The following is a 23,784-nucleotide window of genomic DNA, read 5'->3' as shown; positions in this document are numbered from 1 at the left end:
CCGCCTTGACTTAAACAGAACTACTGCCCTTTCAGGTCACTCATGAAATTGTTGTTATATATTTACTTATGCTGTCCTCTCGATGGTCTAAATGCGGAAAAATGCACCTATGAATGGTAGAGTTAGGCAAGTCCCCCTCTGATCGTTACATCTGAATTATGAAGACAGAGAAATTCTATGCCCACAGTAAGGAAGCCTCCCCCCAAATGCCTGTGGTCAGATAAACCATCATTTTCTGATTATAAATTCCTCTCTGAAATACAGGAGTCAGTCTTTTCTGGTATAAATTCTCTCCAGTACTTCCCCAGACCCAAACAGATGGAAAAGCTAACAAAGCCAACTCTTTGAGGATGCAGCCACCACACAAAGACCCTCAGAGTTTCTTTCTAGTTCTAGACAGATCACTCTTGCGATGGTGATCCATCTTTATAAGCAGTTGACAATGTCATCAGTAACGTAAACCAAAAGACATACCCTGGCCAGTCTGGACGACAGTCAATATAAATCTAATTGAGGCATGCCTTTTTTTTTCTAATTAGGTAAATCATATAGATGCAGTTAAGGAAAAAAAGATGATGCTTTTTTTTGTTTCTAACCCTTTTTAGACTCATGTTAGGTTCACTGCAAACTGAGCATAAGATACAGACAGTTCCCATATACCTCCTGTCCCCACAAAAGAATGGCCTTCCCCACTATCAATATACCACCAGAGTGCTACATTTGTCACAATTGATGAACCTACAGTGATACATCATCATCACCCAAAGTCCTTAGTTTTATACTAGCGTTCACTCTTGGTGTTATAAATTCTACTGGTTTTGAAAAATATACAATGACATGTATCCACTGTTACAGTATCATCAGATTTTCACTGGCCTAAAAATCCTGTACTCTGCCTATTTATCCCTGCCCACCACCCAATCCCTGGCCACCACTGATTGTTTTACTGTCTTCATAGTTTTACCTTTTCCAGAATGTCATATAGTTGGGATTATACAGTATGTCTTTTTCAGATTGGTTTCTTTTACTTAGTAACAGGCATTTAAACCTCCTCCATTTTCACTGGCTTAAAAGCTCATTTCTTTTTACCACTGAATAATTTCTACAGTTTGGCTATACTACGGTTTAGTTATCCATCACCTACTGAAGGAAGGAACTTGGTTCCTTCCAAGTTTTGGCAATTACAAATAAAGCCGTTCTAAAACAACCACGTGTAGGTTTTTGTGTGGACCTACGTATTCCAGCTCATTTGGATAAACAAGAAACAGGACTGCTGGATCACATGGTTAAGAGTTTGTTTAGTTTTGTAAAAAAAAAAACCTCCCACTATCTTCCAAAGGAGCTGTACCAGTTTGCATTCCTACCAGCAATGAAGGAGAGTTCCTGTTGCTGTGTATCTTTACCAGCATTTGGTGGTGTTGGTATTTTGGATTTTCCCCTAGAATTCTAATGGCATGCAGTGGTACTCTCGTTTTTATTTTAATTTGTATTTCCCTAATGACATGATGTTGAGCATACTTTCATATGCTTATTTTCTATCTTCTTTGGTGAGATGGCTGTTCAGATCTTTTGATCCCCCCCCCCTTTTTAACGTTTATTTATTTTGAGAGAGAGACAGAGAGCAACTGGGGGGGAAGGTCAGAGAGAGAGAGACACACAGAATCTAAAGCAGCTCCAGTATCTGAGCTGTCAGCACAGAGCCTGATATGGGACTCAAACTCAAGAGCCACGAGATCATGAACTGAGCTGAAATCGGATGCTTAACCGACTGAGCCACCCAGGCACCCCACTTTTGCCAATTTTTGAATGGAGTTGGTCATTTTCTTATTGTTGAGTTTTAGGAATATCTTCTATTATGGTTAAGTCCTTTATCAGATGTGTGTTTTGGAAATATTTTCTCCCAGCTTGTGGCTCTGTCTTCTCATTTTCTTCAGTATTGAAGCAGAAGTATTTAATTTTAATCAAGTTCAACTTATCAGTTCTTTCATGGATCATGCCTTTGATGTTGTAGCCAAAATGTCATTGCCAAACTCAAGGTCACCTTGATTTTTTTCCTTTGGGAGTTGTATAGTCTTGTGTTTTATATTTAGATGTTACATATTTTGAGATAAGTTTTTAGGAGTATAATGTCTGTCTAGATTTTTTTTTTTTTTTTTTTTTTGGTATATGAATTTCAGTTATTACCTGCCCTCTCACTGTTGAAAATGCTTTTTTTCTCCATTATATTTCTTTGTCAAATATCAGTTGACTGTATTTGTGTGGGTATACTTCTGGGCTCCCTGTTGTGTTTCACTGATATAGTTGTCTGTTTCACCAACAGATTACATAGTTTAATTCGTCATCCTTCTAAAGGTCTCAAAAGCAATCTTCATCCATCTTGTGGATTTGGGTTGTTACAGGCAACACTGGAGAGAAGCTAAAGCGAGAGCTGTATGCTGCTCTTTATTTTCAAGAGGACTCATCATGTGACATCTCTCAGGCTGTGAGCATCCTGGTGACTCCAGATAAATGAAACATTTGAGCTTAAAATACATATTTGGCTACCTAGAGTGTGTATATTTTACTGTCAGGAAATAGAAAAACAAATCAGCATAGGTCTCTTCATCAGATTCAGTTGATTGATGCCTAACAACTGTAAAACCCTACAAGCTTCAAAGTATTAAGGCTTTCTAGAATAAATAACGTAGCTTCATTACTTATTTTACTATAAATAGGATGTGCTTTGTTTTTGAAAATAAGTTTCAAAGAAGTAGGACATATCTTAAGAGACACGGAAATCTCGAGATCCAAAAGAACAGATTGTTTTTGAAGAAAAAGCATGCAATATACACTTTAAATACAAGCATTTGATTTAGAAAAAATTGTCGTTTTCATCCTTGTCATCAGTATCACCGGCATTATCATCACCATGAAAAGCTAGTGTCCTAAGGCCAAAAGAACGTCGAACCAGGTCCTGCTGGAGCCAAACTGTTCAGAGGTCAAGGGCCAAGGCTCTGGTCTCAGCCCGCTGGGGCCCCAGCCAGGCTCCCCCACATGCTGGGTGATGTTTAAATTGGGATGGCCTTTACTCCCTCATAGGACTATTGAGAGGTAAAAATGGGTTAATGAGTGTAACGTTTTCACACTGAGTCACTGCTGTAATTACTTGTATGGGGAGCAGTAAAGGCCAGCTGCAGCTAAGTAGGCAGGAGTACGGGGCGCGGAGGGTTTTGGATCCAAATGTGAACCACTCTCCACAGCTCCCTGAGCCCATGTTTTTACATCTGGCGTCTCCCACGTGTATTTGTCTTTTTTCATGGTCTTCCAGATAGACTGATCTTCTATAGACATAGAGCCCAGTAAATAACAGCGAACTGTTAACACAGAGGAAGCAGTAAAGAAACAAGCTACCATGGGGCGCCTGGGTAGCTCAGTCGGTTAAGTGTCTGACTTCAGCTCAGGTCACGATCTCGCGGTCTGCGAGTTCGAGCCCCGCGTCAGGCTCTGGGCTGATGGCTCAGAGCCTGGAGCCTACTTCCGATTCTGTGTCTCCCTCTCTCTCTGCCTCTCCCCCGTTCATGCTGTGTCTCTCTCTGTCTTAAAAATAAATAAACGTTAAAAAAAAAAATTAAAAAAAAAAAATAAAAAAAAAAGAAACAAGCTACCTTATATTCTACAAAGTGCTGACAATGCCATGATACCACTTTCTGAGCACAGTTAAAAAAAATTAAATAGCCACAGTGCAGCAGTGAGGAAGACAATAGCCCGACATGAGCACCAAACTTATGGGGCTCCTGACTAACACCAGTCACAGTCTTCCCTTTGGTCTGGGGTGGACACTGGGAGTCTGCATTTTGACAAGTACACCAGGGATCCTGATGTAGGAGTAGAACCCTGAAAATGTGACACAGTGGCCAATAAGCTAAAGACAGATTCTTAATATGGATTCAGGTCACCATCAGACACAGCCAGATTCATCACTCACTCATCCCTGGTTGAACTGAAATCCTCTGCCTCACAGGCACTTGTCTCATTCATGGGCCACCGGCCAGCTGGCTTTACTGTCTCACCCGTGCACAGCCCTTTTACTAGAACTTCCTTCCCATCCCCCACTTGGCATTCTTGAACTTCCCCTTTAAGAATCTGATTACATATCATACCCCTTTGGGAGATGGGATCCCCTTCCCTGAACATTCAGTCTAATGTTGGTGCCAAACCTCCCCATTATCCCAGGAGGGCATTTAGGACACCTCCCTGCAACTGCCACCTTGACTGCCTCCTTCTCAGAGCTGTGTGAGCTGAGGACAGCAAAAACACTTGGCTTGGCTCATTATTGTCCCCGGGTCCCCATAAACTGTATGGGATATGGAGATACGATGCATGTTAAAAGTAGTGAGAGAACAATTCATGTTAAAAGTAGTGAGAGAACAATTCATGTTAAAAGTAGTGAGAGAACAATTCATGTTAAAAGTAGTGAGAACAATTCATGTTAAAAGTAGTGAGAGAACAATTCATATAAACAAAGCCTTCTGTTTTAGATCTATCAACACAGGACCAAACCTTAGTGCTTTGGCGGCACTATTCTCACCTTCCACCCTTCTACCAGAAACAACACTTTTAACCTTCAAACGAAACGCAAAGGGATGGGACTAATTTATGGACGACGAAGGCTCCACTCCAGAGCGCAGGCGCAGGATCCTGGGGTCTTACGTCCCAGTGGAATACCCCCCCTCTGCGCTGATGGCAAGCCCTCTTTGGGGAATTTGGGGCGTTTTTTCCTCCTCTAATTCACAGCTTGGTTTGCAAACTGACTTCAGTATCAACCTCCACAAGAAATAGCTGAAGAGACTTAAGGTTGAAGGTCTTCCTGGGATCCACAGGGCTGGCCCAGGGCTGGTGTCCAACTGGTCCTCAGGGAGTGGCTGGGAGGTGGGGGGAGGTATCTCACTTAGGCACCGGCTGATGAATTATCTGCCGTCCATGTCTGTAGACAGTCCTGCCATACTATAGTATTAAACTGGAGACCCCCATGTCCGTGGTCTGTGCAGGTGCCTGTGTGCATATGATGAGGCAGTTCTATCTGGGACAGCTGTAGAGCGAATGCTGGGTAAACAGATTCTCCTAACTGTTTTACCATGGAAATTCTTGGGCTTTGTTTTTAGATACAGAAAGATTTAAGTAAAATATTATTACATAGCGATGACTTTTCATCCAGAAAGCATATGCTACGGACAAGTACATATAAATGCTTGAACATTCTCTAGAGAGCTCAATAAAAATACAACTTTTAAATTTGGTTTCGTAAAATTGTTTTAAAACATACATCAGCATTTATACTTTTGTGCCTGTTATTTCTGTGAAAAGCAAATTTCCTTGATCAAATTAAGTAGATGTGAATTTTGTTCTTGCTATTATCTTATTTTCAATAAATAAAAATCACTGCGCCAATACTGCTGTTACGATAATACCTTAGGAGTTCAAAAATCTATTGTCTTAAGAAAATACAGAAATTGATGGAGTAAAATGGTGGAGGAGTGGGGAGGCCCTAAGCACACATCCTCCCTGGAACACAGCTAGATAAATATCAAATCATTCTGAACACCCAAGAACTCAATCATAACTGTCAGAGAACAAACCTGCACATCTAAAAACCAGAAAAATGACCCATGGAAGGAAGAAACTGCATAGAATTCGTGGGAGAAAAGAGCTGCAGGTGCTCCCCAGGGAAAGGAGCCCTGGTCTCAGTGGGAGTAGGGAGGGGAGGGAGGGGAGGGAGAGGAGGGACAGGGAGAGAAAAAGAGGGGGGGGGGCGTGTAAGAGGGAAAACACTGCAAGGGACTGCTCAAGAAAATTACTCCCCAAAACCTCAGACAAGGAAAAAGGACAGGGTTACAACACCACCAGTTTTCCAGAAACAGTGGAGCGCATATTCCTAAGTTTCGGAGGTCTGTGACATTTCCAGATTCGCACCTGGGGAGCTGAGCAGTGAGAGAGCAGAGCTGAGCCCCAACGGCGGGCGGCCTGAGGATCCCCAGGATCACATGGGGAGAAGCGGTTCGGCTGCTTGGAGTGCATCTGGGAGAGGTGATTCCGCCTCTCAATGGACACAGGACCCAGCAGGCAACATCCCAAACAAAGAAGCCAGGAGAGGTATGCAAACCCAGGCGCCAGCTGTGTGTTGTGATTTACAATAAATTCTGATCCACTACATGATCCCGTGGCTGTCTTCTGTGACAAACTGGCACCACCAGCCGCAAGTCATCGTGACTGTCCCCAGATCAGTGCAGGTCTGTGCTGTGGGCGTCTCTGAAGTATGGGGTTTTGAAACACAGCCGCACCTGATTTAAAACACGGCAGTGCTGCACCATTTGGCAGGTGGACAGGTTGGACACGGGGTGAAGGTGGGGATATGACGGAAACCGGGACACAGGTGGCATCACTGCGCGTCTGTGAGGGCTTATTGAAGAGGGGTGGTGTACACTTCCTACTCCTGAGTTGAAAGAACAAGAGAATGGGGAGAAACCATTTTCTCCCGCACCCACCAGCTTGATCCACCTCGGTGAGCTAAACAGCGCCACCAAGTGGAGGACGGAGCTGCTACACCAAGTCCTGCCCCCCCAGCACCATGAAGGCACATCTCCAGGAGAGCAATTGTACCTGAAAATCAGAGCAGCAGGCCCCTTCCCCAGAAGACCAGCAGAAACACCTAGCCCACACCAAGTCTATGAATCAGACTGGCGCAAAGCTTCAGCTCTAGAGGAAAAAATATCTAGCATCCTTTGGGGTTTTTCTGTTTGTTTTTGTTTTTGTCTTTGTTTCTTTTTATTTTTTGATACAAAAAGAGCATTTTAATCTTATTTTTTATTTTATCATTTTTAAATTGTTTTATTTTTGGATATATTTTTATTAGATTTTTCTTTTCTTTCTTCCTACCTTTTTCCTATCAAGCTTCTTGTAACAAGATCAGAACACACCTAGGATCTAACTTCATGTATTTTTTAGATTTTTTTTGTCTTCTATTTTTACTTTTCTTTTATTTTGCTTTATTTTTCTTTCTCCCCAAAATGACAAGACGAGGAATTCACCTCAAAAGAAAGAACAGGAAGAAAGGACAGCCAGATTGTTTAATCAATGCATATATAAGTAAACTGTCTGAACTAGAACTTAAAACAACAATTATAAGGATATTAGCTGTGCTTGAAAAAAGCATAGAAGACACTAGAGAATACCTTACTGCAGAGATAAAAGAACTAAAATCTAGTCATGCCAAAACTAAAAATGCTGTAACCGAGATACAATCCCAAATGGAGGCCATAAAAATGAGGATAGACAAAGCAGAGGAGCAAATCAGTGATACAGAAGATAAAATTATGGATAATAATGAAGCTGAAAAGAAGAGGGTAAAAACGGTCATGGACCACAAAGGCAGATTTCAGGAACTCAGTGACTTACTAAAAATATATTCGCATCATAAGAGTCCCAGAAGATGAAGAGAGAGAAAGAAAGGCAGGAAGTTTCTTTGAACAAATTATAGCTGAAAACTTCCATAATCTGGGGAAGGACACAGATATCAAAATCCAAAAAGCACAAAGAACTCCCATTAGATTCAACAAAAGCCAATCGTCACCACGGCATAAAAGTCAAGTCAAAAATCACAAACACAAAGATAAGAATCATGAAAGCAGCAAGGGAAAAAAAAAGTCCTTAGCCTACAAGGGAAGACAGATCAGATTTGCAGCATATCTGTCCACAGAAACATGGCAGGCCAGAAAGGAATGGAAGGAAATGTTCAATGTACTGAATGGGGCAAATATGCAACCAAGAATTCTTTATTTAGTTAGGCTGTCATTCAAAATAGGAGGAGAGATAAAGAGTTTCCCAAACAAAAACTAAAGGAGTATGTGACCACTAAACTAGCCCTGCAAGAAATTTTAAAGGGAACTCTTTGGAGGGAAAAAGAAAAAGAAAAAAAAAAAGACCAAAGCAACAAAGACTACAAAGGACCAGAGAACATCACCAGAAACACCAACTCTACAGGTAACACAATGGCACTAAATTCAGACATTTCAATAATCACTCTGAATGTAAATCAACTAAGTGCTCCCATCAAAAGACATAGGGTAGCAGAATGGGTAAAATAAATAAATAAATAAATAAATAAATAAATAAATAAATAAATAAGATCCCATCTATATGCTGCCTACAAGAGACTAAAGACACCTGAAGATCGAAAGTGAGGGGATGGAGAACCATCTATCATGTTAATGGACATCAAAAGAAAGCCAGAGCAGCCATACTTCTATCAGACAAACTAGATTTTAAAACAAAGACTGTAACAAGAAATGAAGAAAGGCATTGTATTATTATTAAGGAGTCTATCCATCAAGAAGATCTAACAGTTTGAGTGTTTAGGCCCCCAAATTGAGAGCACCCTAATATATAAATCAATTACTAACAAATATAAAGAAACCAATTGACAATAATACAAAAATAGAAGGAGACTTTAACACCCCACGTATGGCAATGGACAAATCTAAGCAGAAAATCAACAAGGAAACAATAGCGTTGAATGACACACTGGACCAGATGGACTTAACAGATACATTCGAATCATTTCATCCTAAAGCAGAATACACCTTCTTTTCTAGTGCACATGGAACATGTTCACATGGCACATACTGGGTCACAAATCAGCCTTCAACAAGTACAAAAAGATCACGATCAAAGTATGCATATTTTCAGATCACAATGCTATGAAACTTGAAGTCAAACACAAGAAAAAATTTGGAAAGCCCTCAAATACATGGAGGTTAATAAAGAACATCCTACTAAAGAAAAAATGGGTTAACCAGGAAATTAAAGAAGAAATTAAAAAAAATACAAGGAAGCACATGAAAATGAAAAGACAAGGGTCCAAAACCTTTGGGATGCAGCAAAAGGCAGTCCTAAGTGGGAAGTATATTGCAATTCAGGCCTATTTCAAGAAAAAAGGATCCAAATACACAACATAACCTTACATCTAAAGGACCTAGAAGAGGAAGAGCAAATAAAACCTAAAGCCATTAGAAGAAGGACAATAATAAAGATTAGAGCAGAAATAATATAGGGGAAAAAAACAAAAAAACAGAACACGTCAATGAAACTAAATGCTGGTTCTTTGAAAGAATAAACAAAACTGAACCCCCTAGCCAGACTTATCAAAAAGAGAGAGGACCCAAATGAAAGAGGAGTGATCACAACCAACACCAGGGAAATATAAATAATCATGAGAATACTATAAAAAATTATATGCCAACTTGGCAATCTGGAAGAAATGGACAAATTCCTAGAAACTCACAAACTACCAAGTTGAAACCAGAAGAAATAGAAAATTTGAACAGACCCATAACCAGCAAAGAAATTGAATCAGTAATCAAAAATCTTCCAACCACCAAGAGTCCTGGGCCAGACAGACGGCTTCCCAGGAGAATTCTACCAGACAATTTAAAGAATAGTTCTACCTATTCTCAAACTGTTCCAAAAAACACAAATAGAAGAAAACTTCCAAACTTAGTCTACAAAGCCAACATTACCTTGATTATAAAACCAAAGACCCCACTAAAAAGGAGAATTACAGGCCAATATCCCTGATGAACATGGATGCAAAATTCCTCAACAAGGTACTAGCAAAATAAATTCAACAGTATACTAATAGAATTATTCACCCATTGATCCCATTATCAATGGGATTTATTCTTGAGCTACAGGGCTGGTTCGATATTTGCAAATCAATCAACACGATATACTACATTAAAAAAAAAAAAAAAGAACCATATGATCCTGTCAATGGATGCAGAAAAAGAATGGACAAAATATAGCATCAATTCTTGATAAAAACGCTCAACAGAGCAGGGACAGATGGAACATACCTGAATGTCATAAAGGCCATTTATGAATGACCCACTGCTAATATCATCCTCAGTGGGGAGAAAGTGAGAGAGCCTTTCCCCTATGGTCTGGAACAAGACAAGGATATCCACTCTCACCATTACTATTTAACATACTACTGGAAGTCTCAGCCTCAGCAATCAGACACCAAACCAAAAAAAACTGCATCTAAATTGGCAAGGAAGAAGTCAAGCTTTCACTATTTGCAGGCGACATGATACTCTATAGAGAAAACCCAAAACACTCCACCAAAAATTGCTAGAACTAATACATGAATTCAGCAAAGTCACAGGATATAAAATCAATGTTGTAAATATAAAATCTGTTGTATTTCTATATATCAATAATGAAGTAGCAGAAAAATAAATCAAGGAATCGATCCCATTTGCAACTGCACCAAAACCAGTAAGATACCTGGGAATAAACCTAATTAAAGAGGGAAAGATCCATACTCTGAAAACTGTAGAACACTCATGAAAGAAACTGAATAGGACACAAGTAAATGGAAAACCATTCCATGCTCACGGATTGGAAGAACAAACAGTGTCAAAATGTCCATCCTATCCAAAGCAATCTACACATTTAATGCTAGCCCTATCAAAATACCACCAGAAGTTTTTGCAGAGATAGAACAAACAGTCCTAAAATTTGTATGGAGCCACCAAAGACCCTGAATAGCAAAAGCAATCCTGAAAAAGAAAAACAAAACCGGAGGCATCACGATTTCAGATTTCAAGCTGTATTACAAAGCTGCAGTCATCAAGGTATTATGGTACTGGCACAACAACAGATACATAGATCAATGGAACAGAATAGAAAATCCAGAAATGGACCACAACTGTACAGTCAACTCATCTTCGACAAAGCAGGAAAGAATATCCAATAGAAAAAAGACAGCCTCTTCAACAAATGGTGTTGGGAAAACTGGATGGCAACATGCAGAACAATGAAACTGGACCAATTTCTTACACCACACACAAAAATAAATTCAAAATGGATGATAGATCTAAATGTAAGACAGGAAACTATCAAAATCCTAGAGGAGAACGCATGCAGCAAGTTCTCTGCCCTGGGCCAGAGCAACTTCTTACTAGACACGTCACCAAAGGGAAGGGAAACAAAAGCAAAAATGGACTATTGGGACTTCATCAAGATAAAAACCTGCACAGCAAAGGAAACAATCAAAAAAACTAAAAGGCAGTCTACAGAATGGAAGAAGACATTTGCAAATGACACATCTGATAAAGGGTTAGTATCCAAAATCTATAAAGAACTTACCAAACTCAACACCCAAAAAACAAGCCAGTAAATGGGAAGAAGACATATGAATAGATGCTTTTCTAAAGAAGACATCCAGATGGCTAACAGACACATGAAAAGATGTTCAACATCAGTTATCATCAGGGAAATACAAATCAAAACCATGATTGGATACCCCCTCCCACCTGTCAGAAGAACCAACAAGTGTCGTTGGTGAGGATGTGGAGAAAGGGGAACCTTCTTGCACTGTTGGTGGGAATGCAAACTGGTGCAGCCACTCTGGAGAACAGTATTGAGGTTCCCTAACAAACTAAAAATAGAACTACCCTATGATCCAGCAATTGCACTCTTAGGTATTTACCCCAAGGATACAAAAATATGGATTTGAAAGGGTATATGCACCCCATTGGTTATAGCAGCACTACTGATAATAGCCAAAGTATGGAAAGAGCCCAAAGGTCCATTGACTGATGAATGGATAAAGACGAGGTGGTACATATATGCCATGGACTTTCTCAGGCATCAAAAAGAATGAAATCTTGCCATTTGCAATGACGTGGGTGGAGCTAGAACATATTATGGTAAGGGAAATAAGTCAATCAGTGAAAGACAAATACCGTATGATTTTGCTCATATGTGGAATTTAAGAAACAAAACACAGAACATATATGGGGGGCTGGAGAAGAGAGAGAAACCAACCATAACAGACACCTAATGAGAGAGAACAAACAGATGGGTATTAAGCAGGGTGCTTGTGCTGAGCACTGGGTGTTACAGGTAAGTGATGAATCACTGAATTCTCCTGAAACCAATGTTGCACTATAAGTCAACTAAAGTTTAAATTTAAAAAAAAATCAAGAACTGCCCTTACATATTCCAGATAATTCAAGTCACTTGGATCACTCTGTTGGATTACTAGATCAATTCTTTCTCATCAACACGTATACACTTTTCTAAATAAAATTTCTGGGGCAACTGACCTTTATTTGCCATCTTGGGAAGCTTATCAGTAAGTAAATCTTAACTGGAGCTTTAGTACACACCAGGCAAGAATCTGTGAACTTTAAATGTGCTGAATCAAACTCAAAAAATATTAAAGTGTTATGATTCACATCATTATGAGGGAACTATGGCACAGGTGTGACAAAGCACATGGCAGAAACATGGTAATAAAAAAGGGTGCCGAATGCATCCTTAGGGAGTCTCACAGAATCAGCAGATTTGGACTTAAATGACAGCCAGGTCTCCGTACTATTCCTACTTCATAGATGAAGTAAATGGATGCAAAGAGAAGTCAACTTATCCAAGAAATGTCAACTATCCACTCAACTCATCACTTCCAGGCACCTACTTCCAAGCTGCACTGGAAAGGCTTTGAGGTAGTCAAGGGCCCACTCAACTCTCTTTTCACTTTTGGCACTTTTATTACATTTCCCTTTGACAGCTCCTCCTTTTGAAAATTCCTGGAGTTTGGAGTATATAAAAAGCCCCCTTCTGCTCTGACATGGTACTGAAGCTCATCTTTCCTTTGAGATTAGGTAATGACATTGTCTGGGTTTAGGATATATTCTTCCTATTGTTGAGAGAAATAACTTGTACTTAAGTACAGAAATAGATGGATTAGTCTTCCTTAGACCAGTCCATCCAGTAACCTTGCTTTTCTGAATTTAAAATGACCATAGTGTTGACTTATAAAATAGAAGTTTGATTTGGACTACCATCCACCCATCCCCAAACACCTTCTTTACGCATTAGGGAAATTTTAAGCTATGGAACATAGATATGTCCAAAGCAGCTTATATCGTTCACACCTAGTGACTGAAAGTTAAAATAACTTCTTGTAGAATGTCGTAAGAGTTGAAGAGGTGGACCACTTAAGCTTTGGATTTCTGTCCTGGGGCGTCAGCCTTGGCAGCATCCCAGAACTCCACCAAGATTTAACCAATGCCGGATCTATTTAACCCTCAAAGAGGAATGATACGAATACTGCAGAAAGAAAGTTATTCACAACCACGGTTTTCCCTTGGGTCCTGATTGTGTGGAATCATGGAACTTTGTTCATTCACCGTCACCGAGCTCCACCTACAGCAGCACTCAAGACCCTTGCAGCTCCTCCCTTTTCAAACAAATAGAACAGTTGTGACAGTTGTGACAGGTCTGGTTTCGTAAGAGAGTGGGCTCATGTTTCTGGACTCTATTCTTCCCAACTACAAAAAGCTAGGTCCATTCAAGAGGTCACTGGGTCAGAGGTAAGAGGAGCTACTCTAACTGGTTTCCTTAAAACATAAGCCACAGCATCCTAGTGAGATTGTTCTTCTCAATTCCACCATTATACTCCTACCCTGGGGCAACAGAGGAAAGTTACTAATTTTCTTTTATATATTCCTTCAATGCCTCTGGCAGTTATGCTTGATCTGGCATGGACTGGCTCCGAAGAGTTGCTTATAAAACATTCAGAGGTTTGGAAACTGGATGGAAAGCCTTTGTTAGCTTGAATTTTGCCACGGTATACAAGGAAACCAGCAAATGGTATAAATCAGTGCTTTGTCTGTTTCAGAGAGTCAGTTAACTACTACCCTCCAGAGGCCACTGACCTGTATGTTTCCCTTTCCAACAAGACCACAGAATGTGGCTTCTTGCCTCCATGAGCATCATCTTGAGAGAATACTACTTTCCTCCGTCATCTGCCATATAAAATCTTGCATATTTTACTTAAAATTGGTAACATTACTTTAAAAGTAACATGCTTTTTACCATTCCTAAAACACACACTTTTTAAAAAGTGTTTAATATAAAAAATAAACATTTCAAAATCTTCAAAATTTCTATAACCCCCAAACCCACATCCCCAAAGATAATCATGGTTAGCGCTGTGGTCCCTAGCCCAGACTCCATTCCAGCAGAGGTGTGTCCATTCCAGGACCACTGATTCTCTTAATCAGTGACATCTTCTAGCCCTGCTCTGTACGAAGTCTATGGAGAAGTCATGGAAGATCTAAGAAGCTAGCTGCCCAAATACATCATCAATATTGATCACATATTAGGTGACGGGTATTTACTTATAATCTTGCCATTTATTCAGACCCTGTAAGTTTGCCATTATTATCTTCACTTTTCCTCTTAGAAAGCCAGCTTGCAGAGGATTCACATGACCTGACAAAAACCATACAGCATATAATTTACTCAACTATTTGCTCATATTTATCTGGCTCAAAAGCCTATTGCCTGACCACAGTTTATGAGTTATGTCCTCACGGTTTCAAACGTCTCAGAAAAATAGGAATCCCAGATGGATAACCACTTGCAGGAAGAGAAAGGATAAAAAGGGCATATGGTTTGTAAGTAAGGGTGGTGAGAAATGGGACCGAGTCCTTTTGTGGCATCACTTCCACCCTTCGGGATAAGGTTGGGCTGGAACTAAAGGGGACCAGAGTAGCGCAGAACTTCCTGCGGAAAAGCCTTGGCATCCTCCCTTCTGACATGGGGCATGGACTTCCAGGAGCTTGAAGATTTGGGGTCTGGGCCTGAGGCCACCACAGATGTGTCAAGTAGAGGGCAAGGCTTCAGTGGTGGGAGGAATATGTGGCTCCAGGGGCTGCAGTGAATCCATCCTTTCTAGTTGAGACAATACTTGGCTTGTGAGACCATTCGCTCTCCTCCTACTGAGTTTCTAAAGCTTCCGAAGATACAGACTACTGCCTGTAGGAATCCATCTGCTGAGAAGTTCACCAGTTTTAGGTGGTGGAACCCATCAACCTCAGAGAGGGCCATTATGAGCCCCTTTCCTGACACTCAAGGAAATGTCCACTACTCCCACGAAATGCAGAGCCTTCAGCCTGGACGAGGTCACCACCTACCTGTCATGAAGACAGGAACAGGGTCCAGGCCAAAGTTGTGTTGGAAGAATAGTGAAGAGAAGTCACTTTCCTCAAAGATCCATGTCTTGGACTTGGACATTTTAGAGTTGTGCAGTTCTAGACTTGTCAGGAATTGGGGAAGTTTGGTGACTGGGAGTTTCCTCAAGTATGCGACACGCAACTAGAGTTTAGTTCGGATTCTGTGTCTCCCTCTCTCTCTGTTCCTCCCCCACTTGCACACTGTCAGTCTCTCTCTCGAAAATAAATAAAGATTAAAAGAAAAAAGTGGAATGATTGATGTTCAGGGCTCTTGGACAGTATCAAAGCTCCACTGAGCCATCATATATACAGCCTCTGGAGAGCCCAAGATGGGTTTTGTGTAAGAAGTGCCATCCCAACTGCCATCCACATAAAGCGGATCCCCGCAAGCATTTTCCCAGACAGAGTCCATACGTACCCTGTAAGGTGTCACGTACATGTCTCCATAGTGCAGAATGCTCCACTAGCATCTTCCAAAGCTTACCAACTCTGTAGAGGAAGAAAACTGGCATTCATCTCCAAGACTGACAAGAGCCCCAGTTTCACCCCGGTCCCTTGCTGTCCTTCTCCATGGCTACGAGGCCAGAAAGTGGTTGGATATCCTGTTCCAACTGCGCCCTAAGCTTCTATTCCAATATTTTCCCTTTTAGGGCACTTGGACTGAGACTCTATACCCTTCTGAGTACCTCTCTTGAGCTTACAGGTACCTGCCCTTCAGAAGAGTGGGAACACCCCTCCCCTGCACACTGGTCCACACCTGGAAATCAGAATCTCTTCTGTAATGCACAGAGATGAGAATGTCTTCAGCATCACAGAGATAGGCAATGCCAAGGTGATTACCAAGCTTTGCTCTCTGCCCGTTGTATGCATGTACTATGATGGAGAAATTGAATCTTTTGCCTTCTGGGGTGAGTTGAGGGGTCTGAGGAACTGGAGAAGTGTTTAAATTTCTGGGGAGGTGACAGCTGGATTCTGGGTACTGTATCCTCTTGTTTTTCTATGAGTCACCCAGTGGAGAGGACAGAACTTTGATTCAGATCTGAAAGAGAAACTCTGTATTAATGCAAGCATCTGATAACTGGAGAAAGGTAGCCAATATCCAGGACACTTCACAATGCCCAAAAGATTCTCTATAAATATGGTTTACCAACTGAGTTATCCAGAGCATATGGGAGAGTCCAAGGAGAGAGAAGGAAGATCTCAGGAAATTAGTAACGCACTGGCTGTGGGATTATGTTAGATTTTGCCTTCAAGACAAATTTAGATTGAAATGTAAAATTATGTTCTACCTTTAGAATTTTTATTCAAAGGAAATCTAGGGATATCCAGGGAATCCCTACACATATGAACAGGAAAGTCCTATGAGTAGGAAGGAAAATTTTACCTACGTATCACTGTGCTTTGTCTGTGTTTCCAAGTGGTAGGCATCAAAGAGGGACATGAATGAATGAGAACCATAAATAAAAAGCAGCTCACTAGCTGATTATTTCTTATATTATGAAAACTCCCAACTAGGTCCCACAAACTTTCCAAATCTCCTGTGTTAAACAGTCATTATTTTGAGCCAGGAAGAGGTCCTCCTATTGGGGCGCCTGGGTGGCGCAGTCGGTTGGGCGTCCGACTTCAGCCAGGTCACGATCTCGCGGTCCGTGAGTTCGAGCCCCGCGTCAGGCTCTGGGCTGATGGCTCAGAGCCTGGAGCCTGTTTCCGATTCTGTGTCTCCCTCTCTCTCTGCCCCTCCCCCGTTCATGCTCTGTCTCTCTCTATCCCAAAAATAAATAAACGTTGAAAAAAAAAAATTAAAAAAAAAAAAAAGAGGTCCTCCTATAGCACAACCCCGACATTTATTTTTCTGCAAACTACCACCATGAATTCATTGGGTTTAAGAATTCACCTTCATAAAAATGACATGCAAACATGTCAAGTAACGAACACAGTAGCTATGAAAAAGAAAGAGGCAGGAGTGAAAAAGTAATTGAATATTAATATTCAAAGAATCCCGGGGCGCCTGGGTGGCGCAGTCGGTTAAGCGTCCGACTTCAGCCAGGTCACGATCTCGCGGTCCGGGAGTTCGAGCCCCGCGTCGGGCTCTGGGCTGATGGCTCAGAGCCTGGAGCCTGTTTCCGATTCTGTGTCTCCCTCTCTCTCTGCCCCTCCCCCGTTCATGCTCTGTCTCGCTCTGTCCCAAAAATAAATAAAAAACGTTGAAAAAAAAAATTAAAAAAAAAAAAAAAAAGAATCCCGTGGCTTGGAGCAAAACATCTTTAGAAGCTATCCAATAATTTTAGTAATGGATAGACAACAAATCATTAGAAACCTTAAAAATAGGACTTCAAAGCAGAATTAGGATGAAAGAGATTACAAGACAAGGGAAGAAGGAAATGACTTGGCAAAACTCCAAAACTTTCAAAAATAAAATAAAAAAATCATTTAAAAGAGACTACATTGGGAGAGAAGAGAAAGTAACAGACACACTGCTGAAAAGTCACTCATTAATGTCACAGACAGGCTTAAAATGAGCAAAAGGTAAAAGGATTAAATAAAAAATCATTGAAAGCTGTGAAATACAAGCCCACAACCTAGAAAACCCATGTTAGTGGTAAAGATAACAAATGAAATAATATGACAAAAAATAATTTTATGAATTATTTCAATAAAGAAGTATTAAAACATACAAAAAAAGCAATTCGTGCGTGAAAATGCACTGTTTGGAAAAACATATATACAGCAATACAAAACAAAAGTGCCCCATCCCCATAGAGTCTGTATGTAATTCATAGACGAAGAATGATTTGAGGATCATAGTAAAAACTCAAGTGAGGTATAAAAGGACATTCACTGAACAAAGTGGGGAACCAAGTGTGACCTTTAACCTTATAACCAAGTAAACTCTTCCTCAACTATCACAAGAGATGGATTTAAGAAAGATTCGTGGACGGGAACAGCTGGGTGGCTCAGTCGGTTAAGCCTCCGACTCCGGATTTCGGCTCAGGTCATGATCTCGCAGTTCACAAGTTTGAGCCCCGGGTCAGGCTCTGTGCTGACAGCTCAGAGCCTGGAGCCTGCTTCGGATTCTGTGTCTCCCTCTCTGCCCTTCCCCTGCTCACACTCTGTCTCTCTCTGTCTCTCAAAAATGAATATAAATAAATAAATAAATAAATAAATAAATAAATAAAATAGCTATATAAGCCAACTTTAGAACCAATAAAACCTATTTAACAGTTCCAAGTTATCCATTCATTCACACAACACTATACTAACCAACTTCCCACCCAACCAGGAATAGTGACACGTCTCTGATGACTTCAGGATGGGTGATTACACAGCTCAGCCCCTCCCTCGAGATCTCTTAAAGGGTCACTGGGAAGAAGGCCTTGTGCATCCTCAATATCACCTCACTATTTTTTAGAGCACTGCTAACTAACCATTAAGATTTCCCAGTCCTTCCCAGGCTATCTGAACATAGCTGCTTAGGTCTGGGGTGCAACATTTGTTTTCTCCATTCCAAAACCAGGTTCTCCAACAGATGTGCCAAAAAAATGACTGATATCTATTCCCATTCACCTGTGTTTCCTTTTCTTTCTGAAGTGCAGTCTGAAAAAATGATATTACTAAGTGAGCTCCCTCAAATCCCAAGACCAGTGATGGGCCAAGCTATTCCAGGTGCTGGAGAGAAGGCAGTTTACAGGTTAACCAAGACAGTCTTGCCTTCTTGCCTCTAACCTTCTAGCAATACACAGATTGGAAAGCAAAGGCACAGAGTACAGGAAAATAGCTTTATGTATGAAGAAGTATAAAACTAGAACAACTGTATCTTTCAAATTAATACTGTAAATGGAAAAACGTATCAGCTCATTTGATCACAAATCAAAATCCAACCTTTCATAATTTTTAACATCCAGTACATCCAAAGCTGTTCAGAAAAGGTGAAAATAGAATGAAATTTATAATTATTCTAGAATTTCATATATGAAAGCATCACACTCCCAAAGAGAAGATCTCCCTTTACAGTGCACAACGGTCCCTGAATACAAAGGGCTTGTGACAAGGATGGAGGAAAACCTCGCATTAAAAAAAAAAAAAGGAACCTGCAATGTCCCTATACATATATTAATGTACCAATGGAACAAACTAAAGCAATATTCACAGAAAATTTTATCTTAAATATTTAATTAATTAAAGATTAAATAAATGATATAAGCACCTACCTCAAGAAAAGAAATAAAATGAAAAAACTACTTGAAGAAACCCATTAAAGGGAATAGGGAGAAGCAGAAAAGAAATTACTTATAAGCCAAAAAAGTCCAGTAAAAACATAAGATGTAGAACAAGAAGTTCGGTGGAACTTGCTGTGATGAAGGAAATGCTCTGTTATCTACATTATCCACACAGCAGCAATCAGATCCATGTCATTAAAGGGCACCTAAAATCTGGGGCGCCTGGGGGGTGCTCAGTCACAGAAGCATCCAACTCTGGCTCAGGTCATGCCCTCGCGGTTCGCAGGTTGGAGCCCCGCATTGGGGTCTGTGCTGACAGCTCAGAGCCTGGAGCCTGCTTCGGATTCTGTGTCTCCCTCTCTCTCTGCCCTTCTTCACTCATGCTCTCTCAAAAGTAAATAAACTTTTGAAAAAATTTTAAAACTTAAAAAAAAAAAAAAGAACACCTGAAATCTGGCTAGCATTACTGAGGGTCTTAAGTTTAGTTATTTAATTGTAATTAATCTAAATTTAATAAGCACATGTCACTAGTGGTTACTTTATTGGATAGCACAGCTCTAAAACCTTGGAGTAGGCAGTCAAAATAATGAAACAGATTAAAGACAAAAATGGAAAAGGGACACAAATAGTCAAAAACAGGACATGAGAATGGGGGACTGATTACAGCTAACAGTAAAATTCAGATTTAAGATGCTGCTTTGATACAACAAATGTCTAAAGACAGATACAGGAGGGAAGCAGACACCCTGGGATTCCATGGACACAAACCTCAAACTCCCTGGGGGAAATCTGGGCTTGAAGATAAGATGAAAGCCGAATAAATATGAAAATCTGCAAATATATTATGATGCAACATACATAAACTATGTTACTACGGTGGAGGAGGAGAGTGTTAGGGGGCTTTCAAGAACATGTTAAGAATTTATTAATTTATAATTAAAATGGGAAGCCAGCCTTATACTTTATCTTTTGGCTAATGGGAAAATAAATAAAATATTAATACAGAGCACAATGCAGTAAATACTTCCACCGCCATCTCATTCACAACTGAATTACACATTTAAGTGGAATCTCTACGTCTGCAGAGAAAAGCTTTTGGCTGAAAATTTCTGCCTCTCACAATGAAATAATTCCAGTAGACAGCACAGTAAATACGCAACTGTATCTCAGGTCATTTTGGTCATTTCTCAAAAATACCTGGCAATCGTGTTAGGTCTTGCATGTAAATTCCAACTCCCATGCAAAATAAATGCTATTTCAAAATTTAACTATGACAGATGAATTTCCATAGACTTGTCCTTCCTCTTTCATTCATCATATGGTTGGTAACTTATTTCACAAATGAGGTAGGTAATTTTGGAGGTAGATGCTTTCAACTGTTCATCTTATTTTATTATTTTTTTACTGTTTATTTTTGAGAGGGGGGAGGGAGAGAGAGAGGGAGGGAGAAAGAGAGAGAGGGAGAGAGAGAGAGGGAGAGAGAGAGAGGGAGAGGGAGAGGGAGAGGGAGAGGGAGAGGGAGAGGGAGAGGGAGAGGGAGAGGGAGAGGGAGAGGGAGGGAGGGAGGGAGGGAGAGAGAGGGAGGGAGACAAAGACAGAGTGTGAGCTGGGGAGGGGGAGAGAGATAAGGAGACACAGAATCTGAAGCAGGCTCCAGGCTCTGACCTGTCAGTACAGAGCCCGACGTGGGGCTCGAACCCACAAACCGTGAGATCATGACCTGAACCGAAGTTGGACACGTAACCAACTGAGCCGCACAGGTGCCCCTCAACTGTTAAATTGTAAAGTATTCCTGCAGTCGTACCTGGTGTTTATGCCATCTTCTCCGTAAAAGGTGAGGAATAACTTTTAATCTTAGCTAGGTTCTTTACCTCCAACTTTATGTTTGGGTCCTGTTATTTCTGCCATATCATGAATTTTATGTTACTACTTATAAAATAATAACTTCCACTACTCCTCTCTATTTGATCCTCCCAGAACTTAAACGTTGCAGTATCTTCCGATCTTGATTAGATTAAAAATCTTGAATTAAAAAAAAAAAGCAGGGGCACCTGGGTGGCTCACTGGTCAAGTGACCTCCTGATTTTGGCTCAGGTCATGATTTCACATGATTCCTCAGGTCAGGAATTAAAAAAGAACACATGAAAAACTTCTTTCTCAGCCAAGATCCGTCTTGAAAGTCACTCCCTCACTCCTGAGCGTGGCGATGGCTTTCGGGGCTTCGAAACAGCACGGCCCCTCCCTGCACTGCAGACACACACCCAGGAGAAGGCATTCACTCTGTGGCAAAGCCAGTCCTCCGCTGCACGCTGAAGTAACGGGGATTCAGCAGGATTCCGCTCCTCCGTGAAGATCAACAGTCGGGCTTTTCTGCTCATTTCTTCAGAACACTCTCCTATCCCAGTGAAGCCCACACGGTCCGCGGCAGTGGTGAGTCTACGCACTGGACTGACGGTCCCTTGAAGACAAAGACCCCAGTCTCTGCTAATACCTGCTGAGGACAGGGTCAGAGCTTCTCAAACTCTCCCCCATTCCAGGACCCCTAAGTCCCCAAAGAGCACTCTAATTCCTTCTACAGGCTCCCTTTACAGAGCAAAGCACCTCCTCCTTCCTCCTCCTTGGAGAGATGCTTTTGTTCTCTATTTGGCTAAAAGAGCCTAGGTCCGGGGGCGCCTGGCTGGCTCAGTGGGTCTGGCGTCCAACTCTTGATTTCAGCTCAGGTCATGATCTCGAGGTTTGGAGGATGGAGCCCCGTGTGGGATCTGCACTGACAGCACGTGGAACCTGTTTGGGATTCTCTCTATCCCTCTCTCTCTGCCTCTGCCCTGTTCACACGGGCTCATGTGCTATCTCACAATAAATAAACTTAAAAAAAGAAAAGACAAAAAAAAAGCCTGGGCCCTTTCCCATCAAACTGCCCCGTGACTCCCTGCATGTGTACTGGGGCAGGTGAAGGGGTCGGTGGGAGAGGCCAGCAGAGCGGAACTCTCCTCACAGGAAAGACATGGCCTGGATGGGACAGTGGTAAGGCTTGCCCTTCTCACCCCTACCCCTAAAATTTACAGATCACATATCATACACCTGAGCAAGAGCTGCTTCTCTTTCATGGTTTTAATCACTATCTCAAGTTTTTAATTCCTCTTTTCCAGAACATCAGATTAAACTACCAAAAATAGGTAATTAAGAAGACCTAATTAGTAGCACTGAAAACCGTGGAAGAAGGTCAATAGAAGCAGCTGAGTAATTTATCCAGTTATGAACAGATGGGCTATCTTTCAACAAAGTCCCACAACAATCCAACCCATCCTTGGTCATTTCCAGAGAAAGGACAAAGGAAATAGATACACACCTGACTGGGAACTAGTTCACAGCCCACTAGGTTAAAAGATCACATAAGAAGAAAGAGAAGATGTGGAATATTAGACTAATTGGTTAAACTAGATTTTGACTGTTAATATAAAAAATTGCCAATATCCTTAATCAAGGGCACACTGAAATAGTGTACAATTATTTACTAAGCACCAAAGAATACTTTCAACATATAACAGACTATAAAACCATTAAGACCTCATCATCTGACATATTTAAGAGGGAATATACGTTGGGAATTAAAAACAAAATTCTAATGAATTTGGGATCTACCCTTCTTTTGCCCCCATTGCTACTGTTGCTCGACTCCTCTCCCTTCTGCTCTTTTCCATCTCTCTGCTGATCCTTTTTTTGCCACTTTCATTTATTCCACTGCTTCTAGCTCATGTCACGCTCTCACTCTTATTTGGTCTTTCAAAGCCCATCGGACCCACTTCCCTCTCCTCAATTTCATAGCTGCTTTTTCTCATCACTCTCTTTGGCTGTAGCTCCCTGCTTCTCCCTGGTCTCTCTCTTTCCCCTATCCCCCGGCCCCACCTTTCGAAGATGCCCCTGTCCAGAAGCACGCTTTGTGGTGGCTCATCGGGAATGTAAACAATACCTGACAGGCACAGCCAGCAGGATGGGACGGGACAGAACAAGGGGTGCCACAGGACAGGGGCAGGTGAAAGCCCCAGCAAGGGACTCAGGGCCTCCCTGAGGAACTGACTGTGGAGAGCCCAAGGACCAGCAGGGCCGGCCCCAGAAAGACGCGAGAAGGGAGAGAGGAACTCAGGAGGGGGCTGGGGTCTGCAGGATCCGGAGAGCAGGGCGTCGTGGTGCTGCCCCCTCGGTACCGCGAAGGGCGAGAATGCACCTCGCCAGTGGGGCCTTGACACGCGCGGGGGCCAGGGAGAGACGGTGAAAAGAACGGAGGCAGAAAAACGGGCGAAACGGCCTGGGAGCCAGTTTACCGGAAACAGACGCGGATCCAGTGCAGCAGCACAACGTCTTCCGACCAGGCCGGGCTCCCCGCGGGCGGGGCTGGCGGATGCGGGGACTGTCAAGTTAGCGAGGGCCCGGACTCCGGGTGTGGAGGCCGCAACACCCAGACCATCAACGTGCCAGCTGCAACTAGAAACGCTGAAACCCGCACC

The 23,784-nt window shown here is 41.7% G+C and overlaps 1 protein-coding gene across 5 annotated transcripts in view; it reads right to left on the bottom strand.

Moving 5' to 3' along the window:
• Positions 1-23,784, bottom strand: part of LOC124520308 (zinc finger protein 705A-like) — a 32,000-nt gene extending 8,216 nt beyond the window's left edge. For 4 of the 5 annotated variants that reach the window (XM_047091110.1, XM_047091108.1, XM_047091112.1 and 1 more), the window contains exons 1-3: positions 23,602-23,784; positions 15,820-16,101; positions 15,481-15,551 (exon numbers count right to left, since the gene is read on the bottom strand). The gene's annotated coding sequence lies outside the window, so the exon portion shown is untranslated. Of the gene's footprint in view, positions 1-15,023; positions 15,458-15,480; positions 15,552-15,819; positions 16,102-23,601 lie in introns of those variants that run through there. The other variant, XM_047091111.1, reaches the window with a different exon arrangement.

Source organism: Lynx rufus, unplaced genomic scaffold (genome assembly GCF_022079265.1).
Source record: "Lynx rufus isolate CCGP_SWC_20201006 ecotype Redwood Valley unplaced genomic scaffold, mLynRuf1.p SCAF_3, whole genome shotgun sequence".
Taxonomy (NCBI): Eukaryota; Metazoa; Chordata; class Mammalia; order Carnivora; family Felidae; genus Lynx; species Lynx rufus.
This window is presented reverse-complemented; position numbering and strand designations above follow the sequence as displayed.